Source organism: Ranitomeya imitator, chromosome 2, assembly GCF_032444005.1.
Source record: "Ranitomeya imitator isolate aRanImi1 chromosome 2, aRanImi1.pri, whole genome shotgun sequence".
Taxonomy (NCBI): domain Eukaryota; kingdom Metazoa; phylum Chordata; class Amphibia; order Anura; family Dendrobatidae; genus Ranitomeya; species Ranitomeya imitator.
Window position 1 is genome coordinate 155,202,465 of NC_091283.1, and position 22,953 is coordinate 155,225,417.

Sequence of the window (22,953 nt, forward strand, 5' to 3'; positions counted from 1 at the left end):
TATAGCTGTCCTGCTATGGAGATGGGGAGTGATCACTGCCCCGATGCCAGCACAATGGAGGCCAAGCTCTGCGCCATGTGGTTTGTAGCTGCTGTCTTGTGTACACAGCTCCCATGCAGACCTATGATCCTGCAACAACAATCGCCCGAGCCTTAAAATGTGGCTGATGTGACTTAAGGCTCGGGTGACTGTTGTTACATTTGGTATGAAGTGCCACACCACGTTATTTAGGACTTATTGTGTTTAATAAGACTTATGATCCTGTCTGATCCTTCACTCATCCACAGACACCTGTGTTGCCTGTTCCCATCCCTGAGGTTCTGGTGGTGTTCTGCCTTACTATGAGTTGTATCGCTCTGCTTGTGCATGCTGTGGCCAGGAGAGGGCGCTCAGTCCTGTAACTCCAGCATCCACAGCCAGGGATCTGCACAGCTCTGTAGTGCACCTCGGTATATGGTGCCCACATCCATGGCCACTGTGCCACCTTGTGTCAGAACCTTGGGGGCACTTTTCCCTTTGGATATGATGGTTTACGAGATCCGGTTTTGTCAGAAAGTTGCAGAAGCACGCTGATCACTATCAGGATGCTTGTTTCCGTTGCTCAATATTTTTAGTAGTTTTGTTTGCAGTCAGTGAATGGAAACAGACGAGCAGCAACGTCCCATGTCCTGTTCTCAGCAGTTGTATCCAGTGTGGACAGTCCTATGTGACTGTATACAGCTCTCCCTGCTGCTTTGTTACAATGTATCGGTGCAGGCTGTGAAGCTCAGAGCATTGTCTGTGCTGGATACAATTGTATCACTTCTCAGGGAGGAGGGCGACGTCTGATTGTAGGGCGACTATTGCGGCATGTGGCCCCAGATCAGTGTCCTGACGCTACAACATAGTCACAATATGACCGGCGACAATCAAATCACACGTGTTAAAGGGGTTGTTAGAGACTTGCATATCAATGACCTGTGTGTAGGAGAGGTAGTCAATATCTGGTTGGTTGAAGTTGGGCTTTTTCCCCAGGCTGATGACCTCTGGCCCCTGGGGCAAGTGCTGTCATCGTCTAGCTCTGGATTGCTCGTTTGTGAGGTGACAGCACAATGACGGCTCTATCTCCTGGCACGCGGCAGAGGAGGGTGCCGAGTCTCGGCTGCTGTCGTTTTCCCAGGGGAATAAGCTGGGCCCGGGGGGCATTTCTTGTGCTTTTGGTTTTCCTGTATTCCAGCACATTCAACATCTGACTATTCATCATATACGTAGCCCTCTGTATTGTTTGTGTGCATCGTTTCCATGGTAACAAAGAAGGGGCTGCCTTGTGCCCCCCCTGATCCGCAGCCCGCTCATTGTCTCTGCACTAATACATTAAAGGGAATCCGTCTATTACTGTTCCCCATCCCCGCGCTAGGAGACATCTCCTCTTCTATCATGTGCAGTAATATTCCTGCATAACCATCAGGTCTCGGATGTTCCCGGATTATCAGCGGGTGTATTGCCCTCTCACACTTGTCATGTGGGGTGACCATAGGGGCAGTCACAATACAGCTGTCTCTGAAGACCCCCATACACATTAGAAAAGTCTGCTACACCCGCCAATGCTCTACAGGCCCCCAATTCTTCCCCGACTGTTATCAGCATTCAGTCGCTCGATCATTTAATTCTGCAGACAGAGAAGCTGTTGCCATATGAATCCAACAGCTTTTTCCTCTCTCCCCATAGAGAACATATGAGTATTTGGCCAAGCCCTGACATCATTTCTATGGGGAGAGTCGGAACAGATGGCTGTACATCGAAAGAGCATTTAGCCTACAGTATGTGCGATGTCTTGTCTGCTGCACTCATTCTTCTTGATCGACCCCTGCATCTACGCTCCTCAATGTTGTCAATTTCTTGGTGCCTCTTCTTGAACAGCGCATGTTATCCTGGGTGACCGCTTGCTGATGCAGAATAACCACCTCATGTCTTGTTGCTGCACTCAGTCTTGCCATGTGTATGACCTATGACAATAACCCGTCTTCCACATCCTCACCTTTTGTAGCAGAGTTTTTCTTCCTCACCCAGTGTTAAGCCTTTTGCACAGCTGTTTGTCAGTTGATTTCATATGAAGGTTGGAATGCAGTAAATGACCATTATCTCCTGTTTGGTAGAACTGGCTCCAGACATGCCCAGCTATAATCCTAATATGATGGCGCTATATAAACCAAGAATAATAATAACCCTGCCAAATCCCTGATAAGAAGTGACGGAGGCGACAGGCGGTCATTAAAGGGGTTTTCCCACAAACAAAAGTTCATTATACTCACTAGATGCCGCGCTCCTGGGCAGGAGAGGACACAAAAGAGTATACAGACATTGCAGCATGGGATCACAGCTGATTCCTTCTCTAGAGGTAAGACATTGTTTAAAAACAGGCAGTGAAATGTTTTGCCTCACAAAAAGAATCAGCATCGATCCCCGCTGTCCTGTCTGTATAGTCTTGTGTCCCCTCCTGCCCAGGAGCTGTGCTATGATCACACCATGTCCCTGTACCGTCATACACAGCCATTACACAGTACACAGCAGGGGCACATTTATAAGATTATCTCAGCACAGGGACATTTTATTTAAACACATCCAATTGTGGAAATTATTATTATTCCAAGATCTAGTGAATAGATTAACTTTTGTTCGTGGGCAAACCCTTTAAATATTGTTAGGATTTACATTTCTCTTCTTCATTGACTTTGCATTTAAGTTGATAAAAATAAGCTATTAACACTTCTTGGTTACTTTGCAGAGTTTATTCCCACATCTGCCTAAAACTTTTGCACAGTGCTGTATATGCCTGTGTATGTGTCAGTCTTCACTTCCGTTGTGGTATTGTATTCATGATGGCATCTGATGTATATGATGTCTTTTCCGCTCTCCTGTTGTATGTCTTTCTAAAGGGGCCTCCTCTGCTGTCCTGGTGTATGTGCCGTCTATAGGGGCCTCCTGCTCTTCTGGTGTATGTGCCATCTATAGGGGCCTCCTGCTCTACTGGTGTATGTGCCATCTATAGGGGCCTCCTCTGCTCTCCTGCTGTACCTGACATCTATAGGGCCCTCCTCTGCTCTCCTGGTGTATGTGCCTTCTATAGAGCACTCCTCTGCTCTCCTGCTGTATGTGCCATCTATAGGGGCCTCCTCTGCTCTGCTAGTGTATGTGCCATCTATAGGGGCCTCCTGTGCTCTCCTGGTGTATTTGCAGTCTATAAGGGCTTCCTCTGCTCTGCTGGTGTATGTGCAGTCTATAGGGCCCTCCTCTGCTCTCCTGGTGTATGTGCCGTCTATAGGGGCCTCTTCAGCTCTCCTGGTGTATGTGCCATCTATAGGGGCCTCCTCTGCTCTCCTGGTGTATGTGACGTCTATAGGGGCCTCCTCTGCTCTCCTATTGTGTGTGACGTCTATAGGGGCCTCCTCTGCTCTCCTTGTGTCTGGTGTATGTGCCATCTATGGGGGCCTCCTCTGCTCTCCTGGTGCATATGCCATCTATAGGGGCCTCCTCTGCTCTCCTGGTATATGTGCCATCTATAGAGCCCTCCTCTTCTCTCCTGGTGTATGTGCCATCTATAGGGCCCTCCTCTGCTCTCCTGGTGTATGTGCCGTCTATAGGGGCCTTCTCTGCTCTCCCATTGTATGTGCCATCTATATGGCCCTCCTTGTGCATGTGACGTCTATAGGGGCCTCCTGCTCTCCTGTGTATGTGCCGTCTATAGGTGCCTCCTCGGCTCTCCTGGTGTATGTGCCATCTATAGGGGCCTCCTCTGCTCTCTTGGTGTATGTGCCATCTATAGGGGCTTCCGGCTCTCCTGGTGTATGTGACGTCTATAGGGGCCTCCTCTGCTCTCCTGGTGTATGTGACGTCTATAGGGGCCTCCTCTGCTCTCCTGGTGTATGTGACGTCTATAGGGGCCTCCTCTGCTCTGCTAGTGTATGTGACGTCTATAGTGGCCTCCTCTGCTCTGCTAGTGTATGTGCCATCTATAGGGGCCTCCTATGCTCTCCTGGTATATGTGCTGCCTATAGGGCCATCCTCTGCTCTCCTGGTGGTGTATGTGCTGTCTATAGGGCCCTCCTCTGCTCTCCTGGTGTATGTGCCATCTATAGGGGCCTCCTAAGCTCTCCAGGTGTATGTGAAATCTATAGGGGCATCCTCTGCTCTCCTAGTGTATGTGACGTCTATAGGGGCCTCCTCTGCTCTTCTGGTGTATGTGCCTTCTATAGAGCCCTCCTCCGCTCTCCTGGTGTATATGCTATCTATAGAGCCCTCCTCCGCTCTCCTGGTGTATATGCTATCTATAGGGCCCTCCTCTGCTCTCCTGGTGTATATGCTATCTATAGGGCCCTCCTCCGCTCTCCTGGTGTATATGTCGTATATAGGGCCCTCCTCTGCTCTCCTGGTGTATATGCTATCTATAGGGCCCTCCTCTGCTCTCCTGGTGTATGTGATGTATTCATGGTCCTCTTCGCTCACTGCCTACATTACAGACTCATGATTTACATGACACCACTATTATTATTTGTGTACGATAATAGCCGAGGACAGCCGCAGCCGTCCGTCCCCTAATCCATCACATACTCATTAGTGGCTGGATGTGCAGATTATATAGAAATGCCGCCTCCCAGAAGATGCCCAGTGCTCACATCAGGGAAGGGGGTTATTTCTGGTCCAGGCTTTTATTCTCTGCTCCTTTGGGCTGCGTTATTTCTGCATTGGCGGAGTGACTGTGTACAGAGAACTTCAGGTGCGTAAACATTAACGGGGCCTTGGGAAAGATGGGGAAAGTAACCCCACCACCGCCAGCGTCCTCCGCGCCCATCCAGCCTGCTCTGGAAGCCTGGCATCCCAGCGCGCTCCAGGAGGTGGAGGGTTAAAGCAGCTTTATCGGTAAACGGTAAATAATTTAGAAGGCGCCAAGAAACAAACAAAACATAAAACCGCAAACGCAAGCCGCTCGCTGCCTCTCTGCTAACCCATCCCCAAGGTGATATAAGCATTGTGCGCCGGCAAACAAGGCCTCAGTTCGTTATGGAAACGAGTCAGACGTGAAGCCTCCATACTGTTCATTAATGGGACTATGCGCCAACGCGTTTTGAGGCTCATTCAAAGAGAGAATACAGCCTGGGGAAGGGGGGGGATGGCATTCACAAAAAGCGTGAAATAATCCAAACCGCGACCTGGGTTATTTCATTATTTTGTGTTCTGTATCTTCAGCTACATAGTCATCTGGAATAATCAGCACGATGGAGGGAGCCGAAAGATAATTCTGCGCCTCCGCACCTGCTGATCGCTTCCTTTGTTGCCTCAATGGGGCACGTGTGGATACCCGCTGTGGGGTACAGGCAGTCTGACGTGAAAGTGGCGCCATATTTTATGTAACGAGGGTAGCGGGGTCTTAGAGCTTGTTAGCGCTGACCCTGGAGGTGCATGGATACATCCGCAGGATATTCCGATAGTGGTGTCGCTCATAGTAACATGGCAGAAAAAATTTGGGGTTAATCTCGCTGCACTTGGATTATCGCACAGGGATGATATGCGCGGTTTGATAGATTTTCTGCTGCACCCGAGCTCGGCTGTTCTGCTTCCATCTTATCACAAATACTTCTGGCGTTCATATAATTCTTTATCCCAGTTTCCAGGAGTAGCAAATAAAAAAAGTTAATTTGTGTGAGAGAATTTGGAAGCTTTTCACCAAATTCGGGATGGCAGCTGTCACTTCTCTAAAGTGCGGAGGTAATCTCCTAGAAAGTGGCGCAAATGGCAGCAGTACCTTTCTCCAGACCATGGTGCACGGCAGCCTGGAGATGCACACGATTCGGTAAGGCGTGTGCACCCCCAACCAGGCACATCACAAGGTGAATTAACCCCTAAGCCTTAGGGTACCGTTACACTATACGATTTACCAACGATCACGACCAGCGATACGACCTGGCCGTGATCGTTGGTAAGTTGTTGTGTGGTCGCTGGAGAGCTGTCACACAGACAGCTCTCCAGCGACCAACGATGCCGGTCCCCGGGTAACCAGGGTAAACATCGGGTTACTAAGCGCAGGGCCGCGCTTAGTAACCCGATGTTTACCCTGGTTACCAGCGTAAAAAAAACCAAACAGTACATATTTACATTCCGGTGTCTCTCCCTTGCCGTCTGCTTCCCGCACTGACTGACTGCCGGCCGTAAAGTGAAAGCACAGCACAGCGGTGACGTCACCGCTGTGCTCTGCTTTCACTTTACTGCCGGCAGTCAGTCAGTGCGGGAAGCAGACGGCAAGGGACCTGACGGACACCGGAATGTAAGTATGTACTGTTTTTTTTTTTTTACATTTACGATGGTAACCAGGATAAACATCGGGTTACTAAGCGCGGCCCTGCACTTAGTAATTCGATGTTTACCCTGGTTACAAGCGAATGCATCGCTGGATCGGTGTCACACACACCAATCCAGCGATGACAGCGGGAGATCCAGCGACGAAAGAAAGTTCCAAACGATCTGCTACGACGTACGATTCTCAGCAGGGTCCTTGATCGCTGCTGCATGTCAGACACAGCGACATCGTATGGATATCGCTGGAACGTCACGAATCGTACCGTCGTAGCGACAAAAGTGCCACTGTGTGACGGTATCCTTAGACTCTCACCATTGTCAAGGTCTCTGCTTGCTGGGAGTGAATGGAAACATTTTGCATTGCATTCAGAAGCTGACATCTCAATACCGTGCTCACACCTACGTGTTCGCTCCGTCACTGAAGCTGCTGTTTTTGAGAGGCATTGAATTGCATTAGGATGACTGGCATCACGCCAATAGAAGACAGTGGGGTCGGCCATGTGACGGATCTGGTGGTTTCTGGGGGTTATTGCCATGGTCTCCAATACTCTGAGGACTCCAGACTTACACATATTATCTGTGCTGATCCACTGTAACAAAGTGTCTTCCATATCATGTTTCAAATCTTATAGTTCCCTCCAGAGCTGCATTCATAATTCTGCAGCAAACAGCTATTTTTTTATCTGTGTGATTAGCACTGGATCCTTTCTGCATAACGATTTGGATGGTGTCAATAATAACAAGCGTAATTTACTTCTCATGAACCACTTGATGGGCTATTTAAAGTGAAAGCCCAACCAAAAGTGCGCCCTAATCCTATCAGAACAGGGGTCAATGACCCCCAACCTCTACCCCACATTTTTTCCATTTTGCACCGTGGCTCCTGATCTGATATTTCACGCGCCCCTCATATCGGTGAACACCGGACCCTCCACAGAAGTGCTGCCGGGACGTCACCTGGATGAAACACTCCGTGGCGCCACTTTCTGCGCCAGGCGCGATATAAATAGAAATAATAAACGAAAGATCCGGCTGAGGATAGTTCAGGCACAATGTCTCCCCAAGGTACAGATCTTCCACGTTTCTGTATCGCTACCTCACTTACAAAGACATCTGTAGAGCATTGTTCTGGCGGAGCACGATGGCTGTCACCGCCGCTCTGCTGCCCTCCTGTACCGAGCCCTCAGTGCTGCAATTAATTTTAAGTGGGAAAATGAGATCCCCAGCCGGAGGCATTCTTCTCCATTGGGGGGAGGAGGGAGACGCGGCTGCATCCTGCAAACACAATAGAGAGACCTGGAAATTGAAATCCAGCGTTTTAATTTTCAGCCGGCCCGGTGACCTTATGGGCTGTAACCCTTTAATGGGTCAAGAGCTACACCATTCACCAGAAGGCCTCCTAGTACAGAACCTGTGTAGTTATTTGTTATACAGGGTCCGTAATAATGGCGACCACTGCTAAGTACTTGTGCAAAGAGGGGCATTGCTCAGTGTCACATTAAGAAATGCCCTCCTGAGCACTTACCCTCTGAAGCAATGGGTGAGTTTTAGTTTTTGCGCTTTGCTCTTTTTCCTTCACTTATTCCAAGATTTATTTTTCCATTGCCTTATATGAGGCCCTTTATTTCCCTGCATGATTATTTATGGCAGTACACTTTACCAAAAAATGCCAAAAAAATTTCCAAGTGAGATAAAATGGTGAAAAGGAAAAAGAAACCCAATTTCACCATTTCCATGATAGCACGATTCTCCGGTTCAGCACGATTGCAGAGATACAAGAGTTATTTCATATTTTAGTGATAAAAAAATTAAAACTTTGAAAGCAAAAAAGAAAGTAAATCGGTGACTTTTTAAAAATGATTATTTTTTGTTTGTTTTCCCATCATTGGAGGTGTGCGAGGGACTCATTTTTTGGTTCATCAAACTGATGTTTTTATTGTTACCGTTTTGAACCCTTTGTTTTTGTTTTTCCTTTTTAATTGTGGTGGCTAGCAAATTCTTGTTCAGGAGTTCTGATTATTATTTTTTTGTCTCATTGCAGCGTTAATTGGATAAATACTTTTTTTTTATTATTATTCATATGATTGTGCAACAATGATTAATATCCTCCTATGTTTTGTAGTAAAGGGACGGTTGTAGAATGAGGAATGAAGTCTTATTTTGGCGCTTGAGCATTGCTGACCTGTAATCTCTGGCAGGACCGGAAGCGATGCCGCCCTGTGCTGAGGTCACTGATTGTCTGCAGGGTCGGGTGACTGACAGACTGCCCGCACCGTACTGAGGACTCGCTCACACCAATGTCTGCTATCTCATGTGAGAGAATCGGGGCCACTTATGCAAATACTCTCTGACCACACTGTCGGCGTTTGAGCCAAGTGTTGGTGCCCTGTGCTCCAGTTGTCTCACATGAGAGAATCACAGCACTGGTGTGGAGAAGGCGGAGAAAGTAATTTTTCCATTGTCGGCATCTGCGGTAATCAGACTGCACTCACATGTCATCCGAGTGCAGTTTGATGTTTCACATGCACCCATAGACCTGGATGGGTGCGTGTGAGTGGAGTCTCGCAGCATACTGCCAATTGTTTTCTTATGCCGACCCATCATGAGAAAAATAAATTGAAGATCTGAGCTTCCCCATAGAATAACACTGGTCTGAGTGCTGTGCTATAAAACATTGCATAGCACTGAGCCATTTTATATGCCAGTTTGAGCGAGCTCTGACAGTTATAATGTGTCATGTATCAGTCACCTGCCCCTGCAGCCAATCAGTGGCTTCGCTAGCCGGATGACTGTATGGATAAAATATCATGACTGTCGGTCCTTCTAGGGTGGCAGTGCTGGAGCAAACAGCCAAATGAAGGGCGTACTGTGCGTATACACAGTTATTTCCCCCCCATTGTAAGTTTGGTTTATTAGTAAAATTTACAATATTTCTTCTGTTTGTTTTTCGTTTCTTTTGGTTTATTACATTGTAAATAGCTGAATACAACTAATATAGCATGAGGTTTCTCCAAATTCACCAACAAAATGTCACTTTTACTGACTTTCACAGTCTCAGAATTATTCCCCCTTTCAGTACTTGGTGAAAACTCTCTGGCTGTTAGACTCTGCTGCCCCCTCTGGCCGTTAGACCCTGCTGCCCCCTCTGGCTGGTAGACCGTGCTGCCTCCTCTGGCTGTTAGATTCTGCTGCTCCCTCTGGCTGTTAGATTCTGCTGCCCCCTCTGGCTGTTAGACCCTGCTGCCCCCTCTGGCTGTTAGAGCCTGCTGCCCCCTCTGGCTGTTAGATTCTGCTGCCCCCTCTGGCTGTTAGACCCTGCTGCTCCCTCTGGCTGTTAGACCCTTCTGCCCCCTCTGGCTGTTAGACCCTGCTGCCCCCTCTGGCTGTTAGAGCCTGCTGTCCCCTCTGGCTGTTAGAGCCTGCTGCCCCCTCTGGCTGTTAGAGCCTGCTGCCCCCTCTGGCTGTTAGACCCTGCTGCCCCCTCTGGCTCTTAGAGCCTGCTGCCCCCTCTGGCTGTTAGACCCTGCTGCCCCCTCTGGCTGTTAGAGCCTGCTGCCCCCTCTGGCTGTTAGACCCTGCTGCCCCCTCTGGCTCTTAAAGCCTGCTGCCCCCTCTGGCTCTTAGACCCTGCTGTCCCCTCTGGCTGTTAGAGCCTGCTGCCCCCTCTGGCTGTTAGAGCCTGCTGCCCCCTCTGGCTGTTAGACCCTGCTGCCCCCTCTGGCTCTTAGAGCCTGCTGCCCCCTCTGGCTCTTAGACCCTGCTGCCCCCTCTGGCTGTTAGAGCCTGCTGCCCCCTCTGGCTGTTAGACCCTGCTGCCCCCTCTGGCTCTTAGAGCCTGCTGCCCCCTCTGGCTGTTAGACCCTGCTGCCCCCTCTGGCTCTTAGAGCCTGCTGCCCCCTCTGGCTGTTAGAGCCTGCTGTCCCCTCTGGCTGTTAGAGCCTGCTGCCCCCTCTGGCTGTTAGACCCTGCTGCCCCCTCTGGCTGTTAGAGCCTGCTGTCCCCTCCGGCTGTTAGAGCCTGCTGCCCCCTCCGGCTGTTAGAGCCTGCTGCCCCCTCTGGCTGTTAGAGCCTGCTGCCCCCTCTGGCTGTTAGAGCCTGCTGCCCCCTCTGGCTGTTAGAGCCTGCTGCCCCCTCTGGCTGTTAGAGCCTGCTGCCCCCTCTGGCTGTTAGACCCTGCTGCCCCCTCTGGCTGTTAGACCCTGCTGCCCCCTCTGGCTGTTAGACCCTGCTGCCCCCTCTGGCTGTTAGAGCCTGCTGCCCCCTCTGGCTGTTAGAGCCTGCTGCCCCCTCTGGCTGTTAGAGCCTGCTGCCCCCTCTGGCTGTTAGACCCTGCTGCCCCCTCTGGCTCTTAGAGCCTGCTGCCCCCTCTGGCTCTTAGAGCCTGCTGCCCCCTCCGGCTCTTAGACCCTGCTGCACCCTCTGGCTGGTAGACCCTGCTGCCCCCTCTGGCTGTTAGACCCTGCTGTGGACTGGATACATCTCCAGACACTGGCTTGTGAGCTTTCCTGAGGAACCTCAGGCTATCCCTCATGGGTAATGGTCTCCGAGGCAGTAATATTACTTTTCTATGCAGCTGACGCCTTCTTCACATCCCACCAAAGCTTTTCTATTGGGTTCAGGTCGGGTGATTGACGGCCACTCCAGAATCTTCCAGGACTTCTTCTGACCCCGAGCCTTGGTGGACTGTGAGATGCTGGGCTCATTGTCCTGCTGGAAGGTCCACGGGCGCCGGAGCTTCACTGTGGACATCCCTGATTCTTGAGTTCTGGCACAGAGATCTTCAGTTTAGTATTCGCCTTTCTCTACAGACTGAGACCTCAGCGCCGGCTGCCACCAGATCTCGCTGCAGGGTTTCTAGCTCCGGCCCCTGAGGAATCTGGTGGCAGCCGGTGACGGCCTCCTGTTCCTGCAGCCGCTGCTCCTGTCACCTCTGCTTCCCACCATATCTGTACAGACACTATCTACTACGCCATCTTGTGCAGACACGTCCCCCCTCACTGGGTATTTGATGGTTTATCTCATGGTCGGTTATAATCTCTGGATTATTACAGCTGGAGACAAATGGCTCTTATGGGGGATTCTAATAATGAGACTACAGGAGTCAGTAAAAGGGGCGTTTTCTGGTGAATTTGGAGAAACGCTTTTTCTTTTAGTTGTTCAGAAATTTACATTGTAATAAATCAATAAAATAAAAACAAACGGCAGAAAGATTATGAATTTTCCTAATAAAGCACATTTCCAATCAGGGATGGAGGAGACAACGGTGACTTCAGCCTGAGACAGACGCTTGATGAAGTCTCAGTACCCATCACCACCATTCTTTACACTGCAGGCCACCTGTAAAGAACTGTGACAAATGAAGCCTGAGTTCCAGTCTTACGCGCTCTGTCGGACCTCGGTGCTCCCCCGGCGCTCCTGCACCCTTCAGTAGGCAGCACTGTCTGCGACCGGTGCCCGAGTGCTGGCTGCAGGTGGCACGAGCAAGGGCGGCATTCAGATTGATTTGTCTTGGTATCCAGCACTAGTTCCCTCCTTACCTGGCGGCGGCAGCCTCGGCACCTCTGTGTCCTTCTCATTCTCGCCATTTCCCCCAGCAGTAACTCGATTGTCTTTGCAGATCTTGCAGTCTTTGTGAGCGTCTGAATAGATTAGCCGAGTAATGCTATTACACCAAGAATTTCATTGCTGTTGTCAGAGTAAATTAAACGCCTCGGGGAGCCGCGCCGCGCACATTAGCTCCCCATTCTGTCTACATATAAATTGATTTGTTTACCGCCCGCTCCCCCGGCACAAGCTCCTGACCCCGCAGATAGCGCTCTCAGAATAGAAAATCAACTTATTGTCATTGGTTTGGACTATTAAATGCGTGAAGTGCGCACCGACGGCGCTGATAAAGGCTCGGCTGTCAGGAGCGCTGCTCTGTCTCCTGCAGGTTCCCCTCCTGCCTGACCTTCGGGGTCTTTATAGAGCCGATGGTCCTATAGGTAGCGGCTTGTAGCTGTGCCGGAGTGTAATAAGAGCAGCGGTGGATCACGGCACTTATAGATGTGTCACTGTAGGTTGCATCAGTGACATAATGTTCCCCTCATGGTGGATAGGGGGTTTAATAGCCTTTCACAACCTGAAACGGCTGATAACAGGGATTAATTACGTAGCTGCTCCCTAATGTAAACCTGTTAGCATTGCTCACTTCAATTGGCCTCCTACCAACACTTTATGTTCGCCTTATGCCATACACTCCAGAGCAGCACTCACTATTCTGCTTGTGCAGTCTCTGTGTACATAGTTAGGTCCAGAAATATTTGGACAGTGACCGGACCTCTGTGATTTCACCTCTGCAGGCCACTATTTTTTATTTAATGTGAAACAACTGAGATGTAATTGAAGTGGAGACTTTTGGTTTTAATTAAAGGAGTTGAACGAAAAGAGTTGCAACCATTTTTCTACAACGCCTCCTCGTTTCAGGGGCTCAAAAGTGACTGGACAAATTAACTTTACCATAAATAAAATGTTAATTTTGTAATACTTTGTAGAGAATCCTATGCAGGCAATGAGAACCTGAAGCCATGGACGTCACCAGGCACTGGGTTTCCTCCTTTGTGATGTTTGCCGCCTGTACTGCAGCTGACTTCAGTTGCTACTTGTTTGTGGGTCTTTCTGAAATGCTGCTCCATGGGGTTGAGATCTGGTGATGATTCGGCCATTGCAGTATACTTCACTTCTTTGCCTTCTCCTGTGTTGCTTTCTCAGCATGTTTTAGGTCATTGTCCATCTGTCCTGTGAAGCGCCGTCCAATCAACCTTGCTGTATTTGATTGAATCAGAGCAGAAAGTGTCGCCCTGTACACTCAAGAATTAATCCGGCTGCTTCTGTTTTCAGTCACATCATCAATAAACCCTAATGACCCAGCTCTATTGGAAACCATTCGTGCCCATGTCATCACACAGCCTCCACCATGTGTTACAGAGGGTGTGCTGTGCTTTGGATCATGAGCCGTTCCCAGCCTTCTCCATACTTTCTACTTCCCATCATTCTGGTGCAGGTTGATCTTCGTTTCATCTGTCCACAGAATGATGTTCCAGAAACGGGCGGCTTCTTTAGATGTATTTTGGCAAAGTCTAATGTGGCCTTTCAGGCTGATTAATGGCTTGCACCTTGTGTTGAACCCTTCGTATTTGCTCTCATGAAGTCTTCTCTTTACGGTAGACTTCAGTACTGAAATGCCTGCTTCCTGGAGAGTGATTGTCACTTGGGTGGATGTTGTGAAGGGATTTTTCTTCACCATAAAAGGGATTCTGTGATCATCCACCACTGTTGTCTTCCAATGAACATCCAGGCCTTTTTGAGTTCCCAAGCTCACCAGTGGGCTCTTTTTTTGGTAATGTACCAAACTGTTGATTTGTCAATTCCTTCTGTCTTTTTGATGGATTTCTTCTTTTGTTTCAGCCTAATAATGGTCTGTTTCTTTTCCATTGAGAGCTCCTTTGTATGCATGTTGTGGGTTCACAGCAACAGCTTCCAAATGTAAAAGACACACCTGGATTCAGCTTCAGATTTTCTTACCTGCTTAATTGATGATGGATTAACATGGGAAGAAAAGCCATGCCGCCCAGTAAAGGGCTTTTGGGATAATTCTCCAATTACTTTTGTAATTCCTAAACCCTTACTCTAAATAGGATGTGAATATCCTAAAATTAAAGCTGAGAGTCTGCACTTTAAGCCCATATTGAATATATAACTGTATTTTGAATATATTTCAAAAACCTGTCCGGCACATCTAAACATAGACTAAGTGTGAACAGGTGCTGAACCCAGAGTCGCCAACTCATATATAGTTAAGTAAATAAGGCAGCACACTGCAGCGCTAAAACATGCAAACTTGAAAACACGAAATTTTAACTGCATTACTGCACTAGAAATATGAAAAATGAGAGCTTTTAGCGCATAAAAATGGCCAATTTTATGTGTACCTGGTAGCCCCTTTACGGCATCTCTCTTATACCAGGTCCTACGCTTGCCTTACCTCGCTGAGAATAAACGTCTCCATCTGAATGCAAGTGTAGGACCTGGTATAAGAGAGATGCCGTAAAGGGGCTACCAGGTACACATAAAATTGGCCATTTTTATGCGCTAAAAGCTCTCATTTTTCATATTTCTAGTGCAGTAATGCAGTTCAAATTTCGTGTTTTCAAGTTTGCATGTTTTAGCGCTTCAGTGTGCTGCCTTATTTACTTAACTGTATTTTGAATATGTTTTGGTGAAAAGCAAAAATGCCAAAACTTGTCACTGTCCAAATATTTCAGGACCTAACTGTACATTACATTACTATCCTGTACTGATCGTGATTGAGTTATATTCTGTATTATACCCCAGAGCTGCACTCACTATTCTGCTGGTGCAGTCACTGTGTACATACATTACTGATCCTGAGTTACATCCTGCATTATACCCCGGAGCTGCACTCACTATTCTGCTGGTGCAGTCACTGTGTACATACATTACATTACTGATCCTGTACTGATCCTGAGTTACATCCTGCATTATACCCCGGAGCTGCACTCACTATTCTGCTGGTGCAGTCACTGTGTACATACATTACATTACTGATCCTGTACTGATCCTCTGCTCACAGTGACACTTTCATGACTTTAGAGTTGCAAGAGGAAAAATATTGTGACGATACTTGTTGACTGTTGCTGTCGGGGATTTTTTTTCCCCATTCGGTTTGTTAGTGACAGGACCAATATGTTCATTGACTGCATTAAAGGGAATCTGTCTGGACGTATGTAACCTATTAATATGGGCATACAGGTTATAGAAGGTGCCTTTATATCTGCGGTCTTGTTGTGGAGAAATCCTCTCTTATTCGTTTATGGTAATGAGTTCTTCCAGGCTCTGTGGCATGCGGTGTCCAGAAGAAAACTCTGCCTTAGAAGACTCTTCATTTTCAGCCCCCTCCCATCAGCGTGCCCTGTGACGTGTAGTGGTGGCCCCTGAATCCTGCGACCTGCAATAGCCCGATTACACTTTACATTTACGCTTCTCTATGGGCATTGACATCTTTCTTCTGCACTGGCGCCGGCGAGTCAGTGCCAACCTGCTCCAGTGACCTCGGACGTGAAAAGACCAAAAATGCCAAGATTTGGAGGAAGGCCAGGACAACCTCACATCCCCTACCCCTTTCGGAAGAAGCGTTTGTGAAACAGCGTTGGGCATGTGCGGCTGTCCTGGTCTTCCTCCAGATCTTGGCATCTTTGGTCTTTTCAGGTGAGGTAGTCCCTTGAGTTTTATCTACCTATTCTCTTCATGGCACGACTTTTTTTTCTTTTTTCTTTTTTGATCTATGTATATAGATTATATCATTATATATGCCAACACAACAGTCTGTCCTTAAATATGTATTTACTAAGTTCCTTTCTTGCACTAAGCACTTTCTAGGAACTCTTCCATATGTCCTTACTACCACAAGACTACACTGAATACTTCGGCACATCTGATAATGAATTGGGTATTACATTACACTCCGGTGTCATAAGACTTTGATCTATATGGTAGTCCCTGCCTTATTTTTGTGCACATTCCCCGTTGGAGGTTTATTCCCACCTTGTTTTTATTCTGTACCGTATTATTTTTCTTTATGTTGTTTTAATTCTATCTCAATAAATTATGAATTTTAGATTGTTGCTGCAATCACTTTGCTTCCTTAGACGGTAAAATACCTTTATTTTGGAAAGTGTGAGTTCTATATTTTGGAATGCCTAGCACCTTAACTGTATCCTTTGGAGCAATTTTTTTGAATTACTACGATAGAAATTACAGACCGCTCCATTCTTTATAGGTGGGAAAACTTGCAAAATCATCAGTGTATCAAATACTTATTTTCTCCACTGTACATCCAAGGAAATGAGATTCCCTTTATGATTATGATGTATAGGTACGTCATAAATCACCTCAACCTCTTTAATGCGGGCTTCGGCGCTGAACCCACATGGTTTCAGGCACTTAACAGCTGATCTGATCCACTGTGATGTGCCTCTAACAGCCACGGGTGGAAGCGCGATCCACCCACGACTGTTATCATGTTAAATATCACTGTGAATCACCTGACAGCAGCATTTAACATGCTCATGCCGGAAGCGGGTTTCTAGCTCCGCCCGTCAGAACCCCTGCCATATAATCGTGGGTCACCAATGGGTTGGCATGACAACCCGGGGTCTGCGGGAGATCCCTGTGGTTGTCATGGCCGATCTGCTGTGAGCGCCCCCCAGTGGTCGGCGTTAATAGCAGATGAGCATTTCTGCTACACATAGCAGGGCTGAAGCACAAATGACCAGAAGATCACGGCTCCAAGTCTCCCATGGAGCCTATTGAAGCAAGTAAAGAGTAAAACAAATTTTTTTACGAATATTGCCATTTTTTTTCCAACATATAAAAGTTCTAAATAATAAAAAATACAAATATTTGGCATGGCTGCATTAAGAAACACCCAATCTGTCAAAATATAAAAAGTATTAATCCAATCGGATAAACGGCGTAATGAGAAAAAAATGTCAGAATTAAGTTTTTTGCTTGCTGCAGTATTGTAATAACAGGCGATCAAAACATCGTACCTACACCCATGTGGATTTTTTCCCCCGTTTTTAAGTACGCTACATGGTAAAATCAATGGTGTTGTTCAAAAGTACAATTAGTCCTGCAAAAAACAATAACTCACACGGCCATGTTGACGGAAAAATAAGAAAGTTATGACTCTGGAAAGAAGAGAAGCAAAATGCGAAAACGGAAAATCCAAAGTTAGTGAAGGGGTTAATGACACTGTCCGCCATTAGGCACATGAATTTCCTCCTCTGTGACTAACACCCATCACCAGGAGCGGAGCTCCGACACTGCTCCTACATCTCACTGTGCTCTTGTTTTCGGATGTGTGGCCCTTGTATATATCTGGGTCTGTTTCTCATCCCTTTCAGGCTTTATATTCCTGGTGTTATTCTTGCCTTTACCTTGGTGCTGCACATCTGCTCCTCTCGCAGCAAGCAGTCGCAGAAACTCACTCTCTGCAGCTCCATCTCCCTCTTCAACCTACGGTTTTTCTCTGGATGGCAGGGGCTGTTCACTGCAGATTTACACATTTCATATGTGTTTAATGAGGTATTCCCATCTCCAAGATCCTCTCCCAATATGTAGTAGGTATAATAATATTAACTAATACTTCCAATTAGAATTGTGGGATAGTTTTTCTGATTCGCTATGTCTCTTTCCTCATGTGCAGACATTGCAGGACCTGAGGTGTCCATGGTTACGACTACTAGCAACTAGCTGTCACTATATCAGTGGTCCTAACCATGGATACCTAAGGTCCTGCAATGTCTGCACATGAGGAAAGGGACATAGCGCATCAGAGGAACTATACTACACTTCTAATTGGAGGTATTTGCTAATATTATTATTGTTATACTTACTACATATTGGGATAGGATCTTGGAGATGGGAATACCACTTTGAAGACTGCTCTGAGGAGGCCAGGAGAACTGTGAGTTCAGCTCTGGAGGTGGTGATTAAGTGGTTGATCTGTGGTCCAATGCAAACATCCCAGACATGTCATACTCGGATGTGGTGATGGATCCCTGCTTTGTACTTGATGTGTAACCGCTGCTCTGATATACAGCGGTGTATTGGCTCGGGCCAGGTGGCCCTATTATCAGTAGCCTGTATTCCCATGAGCTTCTCCGGCACAGGTGCTGTCTTTCTATGATCTCTCATAAGTCATTGATCTAGAGAGATTTATACGATCTCCTGGATCCTGCACACAGCTAAGCAGCTGAGTACAAACGTTTTATGAAAAAAGAGCAGCGGGGGTCACTGCATAGTTCATCCAGCCCCCCGCCTGTGCGCAAGTCGAAGGATTCGGAAATCTCAGAACATCACAGGATAAAGGAATTGGGGCTGAGGTCTCCTGGTCTGCAGAAAAATATATATATATTCCTCTCTTCTCCTCGCTCTTTCCTGGGTTTTTGATCACCCCGGCCAAACCTGAAGAGGGAAGAAGTAAATTAATACTCTGGGAAGTTTGGTTACCTGTCCTCCTCCCTACTGCAGCCAGCAAAACTGACCAGAAAGTGCACAAGAGCAGCTGCCCCTGATAGAAGAGGAGACAGGCTGCCATAACCCAGGCCTGGTGGGCTGCAGGCATCCCTGGATTCTGTGCTGCCCTGACTGTTCCTCCAGATTCCCACTGCTTCTCCTCCGGCCTGTGGCACCCATTACCTGGACGGCTCAGGTTTTACATGCACAAGTTGTACTCTAATTGCACAGCACATTAATGTCTGGGTGGACGTGTCCCACTGAGGGGCCCTGTGTGAGCAGCATGCCGGCCAATTGCTCCCTAACAGCTAATTTACAGAGAGCGAGGTGCTCTACATAAAACATCTCCCTCCTGTATCACAAGCCTCCAATAATTATCAGTGCGGTGAATCAATAGCTCAATCCACTAATGCAGTCTAGGAGACAGCGGGAGCCAGAGATGAAGAGCTGCTGAGGGGAACGTCGGAGCATGGAGCAGGTGTCATCCCGAATGTACTCCACAGCTACACTCACTATTCTGCAGGTGGAGTCACCGTGTATATTCATTACATTATAATGAGTGCAGCTCTGGAGTATAATACAGGATGTAACTCAGGATCAGTAATCTAATGTATGTACTCAGTGACGGCACCAGCAGAATAGTGAGTGCAGCTCTGGGGTATAATACAGGATGTAACTCAGGATCAGTAATGTAATGTATGTACACAGTGACTGCACCAGCAGAATAGTGAGTGCAGCTCTGGGGTATAATACAGGATGTAACTCAGGATCAGTACAGGATAAGTAATGTATGTACACAGTGACTGCACCAGCAGAATAGTGAGTGCAGCTCTGGAGTATAATACAGGATGTAACTCAGGATCAGTAATGTAATGTATGTACACAGTGACTGCACAAGCAGAATAGTGAGTGCAGCTCTGGGGTATAATACAGGATGTAACTCGGGATCAGTACAGGATCAGTAATGTCTGTACACAGTGACTACACCAGCAGAATAGTGAGTGCAGCTCTGGAGTATAATACAGGATGTAACTCAGGATCAGTAATGTAATGTATGTACACAGTGACTGCACCAGCAGACTAGTGAGTGCAGCTCTGGAGTATAATACAGGATGTAACTCAGGATCAGTAATGTAATGTATGTACACAGTGACTGCACCAGCAGAATAGTGAGTGCAGCTCTGGGGTATAATACAGGATGTAACTCAGGATCAGTACAGAATCAGTAATGTATGTACACAGTGACTGCACCAGCAGAATAGTGAGTGCAGCTCTGAGGTATAATACAGGATGTAACTCAGGATCAGTACAGGATAAGTAATGTATGTACACAGTGACTGCAACAGCAGAATAGTGAGTGCAGCTCTGGAGTATAATACAGGATGTAACTCAGGATCAGTAATGTAATGTATGTACACAGTGACTGCACCAGAAGAATAGTGAGTGCAGCTCTGGGGTATAATACAGGATGTAACTCAGGATCAGTACAGGATCAGTAATGTATGTACACAGTGACTACACCAGCATAATAGTGAGTGCAGCTCTGGGGTATAATACAGGATGTAACTCAGGATCAGTAATGTAATGCATGTACACAGTGACTGCACCAGCAGAATACTGAGTGCAGCTCTGGGGTATAATACAGGATGTAACTCAGGATCAGTACAGGATAAGTAATGTATGTACACAGTGACTGCACCAGCAGAATAGTGAGTGCAGCTCTGGGGTATAATACAGGATGTAACTCAGGATTAGTACAGGATCAGTAATGTAATGTATGTCCACAGTGACTGCACCAGCAGAATAGTGAGTGCAGCTCTGGAGTATAATACAGGATGTAACTCAGGATCAGTAATGTAATGTATGTACACAGTGACTGCACCAGCAGAATAGTGAGTGCAGCTCTGGAGTATAATACAGAATGTAACTCAGGATTAGTACAGGATCAGTAATGTATGTCCACAGTGACTGCACCAGCAGAATATTGAGTGCAGCTCTGGAGTATAATACAGGATGTAACTCAGGATCAGTAATGCAATGTATGTACACAGTGACTGCACCAGCAGAATAGTGAGAGCAGCTCTGGAGTACAAGGCAGTATAGGTAATATATGTACACAGGGTCTTTGGGATTGTTGCTAGGAGCAGACATTTTTCTTTCCCGTTGATGGTGCCAGTTTTTCTCTTTGGTTAACAAGATCATAATTGGTAATTGGGAGTAATGATCCCTGACGTAAACCAAGGGGGACCTGCTCTGCTCCCTGTGTTATGATATCAGGTGGAGGGGCTTTATGGTCACTTGACCTCCTGGGCATTTATTCCCCTGATGTAATTGTGAGCTCCTTGTGCTTTCTCTTCTCCCAGGCCGGAATGAATATGGCGTGGTTCTCATTATGGCCGTCTACGTGTCCTGATAGCGGGACATAATTTACATGAATGGCCAGTGACGAGTTCTCTTAAATTAACTTGGAGAATGGATGGACTGATTATTAGCACCGCCGGCTGCATCATGTCCGCCGCCGCCACAGCTCGGGATTAAATAAGAATGAGCAGTAACCATTTAATTTATTATTTGCGATTATTCCCGGGAACGGCCGCTCTCTGCCACCACTTAGAGTTTATTCTGCTAATTTTAGAGCCCCCCAGTGAGCACTCGTGCGTCTATTAGCGGAAACGCCGAGTATTTATGTGTTTGTGTCTGAGAAATTATGAATTAAGGCGAATGTAGTGGCGTTAATATAAAGGGGGGAGGAATGTGGCGGCACACATCGAGGAACACTGAGACGGGGCTATGTCTGCTGCGTAGTCTGAGGGGCAGAGTGTGACCAGGATTCCATGTGGCATGTCACTCCTCCTTGGCACAACACAGTGGACAGTTTTATTTGGAGTATTAGGGACTGCAAGGGGGACAGCTTCTGGGACCGAGCCTAATAATGAAGGGGAGTACACTGGGCTTCATCACTTACCACTGCAGAGCAGCGCTCCCAGCCAAGTGACTGTGCGGGCAACTGCATCTAACCACACTGACTTGCGTTGCATGGTGCTGCTTTGAATTGGGGGGGTCTGTGCAGGGCTCTATCCAAAATGAAAACTGGGAAGGAGATGCAATGCTGTGGCCCCAAAAGTTCCAGAACTGTGAGCGTCCCAGAGCCCGGATATACAGCAATAATACAAAGGGTTGTAACGTCCTGTGGATAAGTGATACCTTGCAGATTTCTTGGGGTCTTACTGCTCATATCCCCTCTGATTCTAAGAGTGAGGCCCTGCAGGTCCCTGTCTGACTGGGTGGGATGGCTGCCGTTGTTCATTGCCTATGGAGCTGCACTATCTCCAGCAATCCCATAGTCAATGAATGGAGGGGGGGGGGGGGGTGCGTTTGTGGTGCCTTATCTGTATTAGTGGAGGTCACAGCAATTCAACACAGCTATTCACTGGTGCTAAATTAGTAGACCCGCTTTAAGTGTTGGTGATCATAGCAGTAGGTCATCACTAAATAATTCAATTTTAATTTTGCTTGCCTCTGCCATCATATTCCGCTTTATAGACATCATCGTTGTCTCCATTGGGGCTCACAGTTTACATTCCCTATTAGTCTTTGGAGTGTGGAAGGAAACTGAAGACCCCAGAGGAAACCCACACAAACATGGGGAGAACATACAAACTCCTTGCAGATGTTGCCCTTGGTGGGATTTGAACCCAGGACTCCAGTGCTTCAAATCAACAATGCTAACCACTGAGCTACCATGCTGTCCAATGAGGATATCTCTTTAAGAAAACTTTTGATTTAGGCCATATATCTAATAAATAATAAATATAGCTCATCAAGATGCATTTAAACTGTTCAACCCCTTTAAAGGGAACCTGTGAGCAGTATTTTGCTACCTACTGAGAGCAGCATGATGAAGGGGCAGAGAAATTGACTCCAGCAATGTCACTCACTGGGCTGCTTGCTGCAATTTTATCAGCAGGAGATTATCTCTAGAGGACTAGTTTTCTCCTGCTGTGTAGTCCTCCATATTCATCAGCTCTGTATAACCCTTCCCCCATTTCTGATTGGCAGTTTTCTGCCTATGCACAGTATACACGGAAAGCTGGTAATCTGTGAGCTTCCACAGAGCTCAGCGTTTAGAGCACTGCCAGATCTGCAGCCGAGAAAACAGATTTTATCAAAACTGCGAAAGGGTACCAACAAGGAGTTGTGAAATCAGAGCTTACACGTGTCGGCACGTGGCCCCTGTGTGCAGTGTACCTGGCAGTGGCCCCTTGTGCATTACGTCCTGGGCTGCCCGTGTTTCTGTACTCCCTGTACGTCCTTGTCGCCCCTCTTGTGTAGACTTTCTATCTGGCGTGTCTCCTACCAACGCCACCATTAACCCTTGCCTGGCTATTCAGAGCGGTGCCATATTGGTAGCTTCTCGGCTGCTGGTGGTGAATTGTTCCAGTTTGTCTCACTTCTAGTTACCAGTTCTCTGCCTGCAGTGTAAAGCATTGAGGCGTCATTGGTTGCAGTCACTACTTCTAGAATTATATATTTAATAATATG

General features: G+C 47.3%; 1 protein-coding gene across 1 annotated transcript in view; it reads left to right on the forward strand.

Annotated features, from left to right (window-relative positions):
* The window catches only part of ABL1 (ABL proto-oncogene 1, non-receptor tyrosine kinase), a 102,593-nt gene that overhangs the window by 41,141 nt on the left and 38,499 nt on the right, over positions 1 to 22,953 (forward strand). The gene's annotated exons all lie outside the window — the stretch shown is intronic.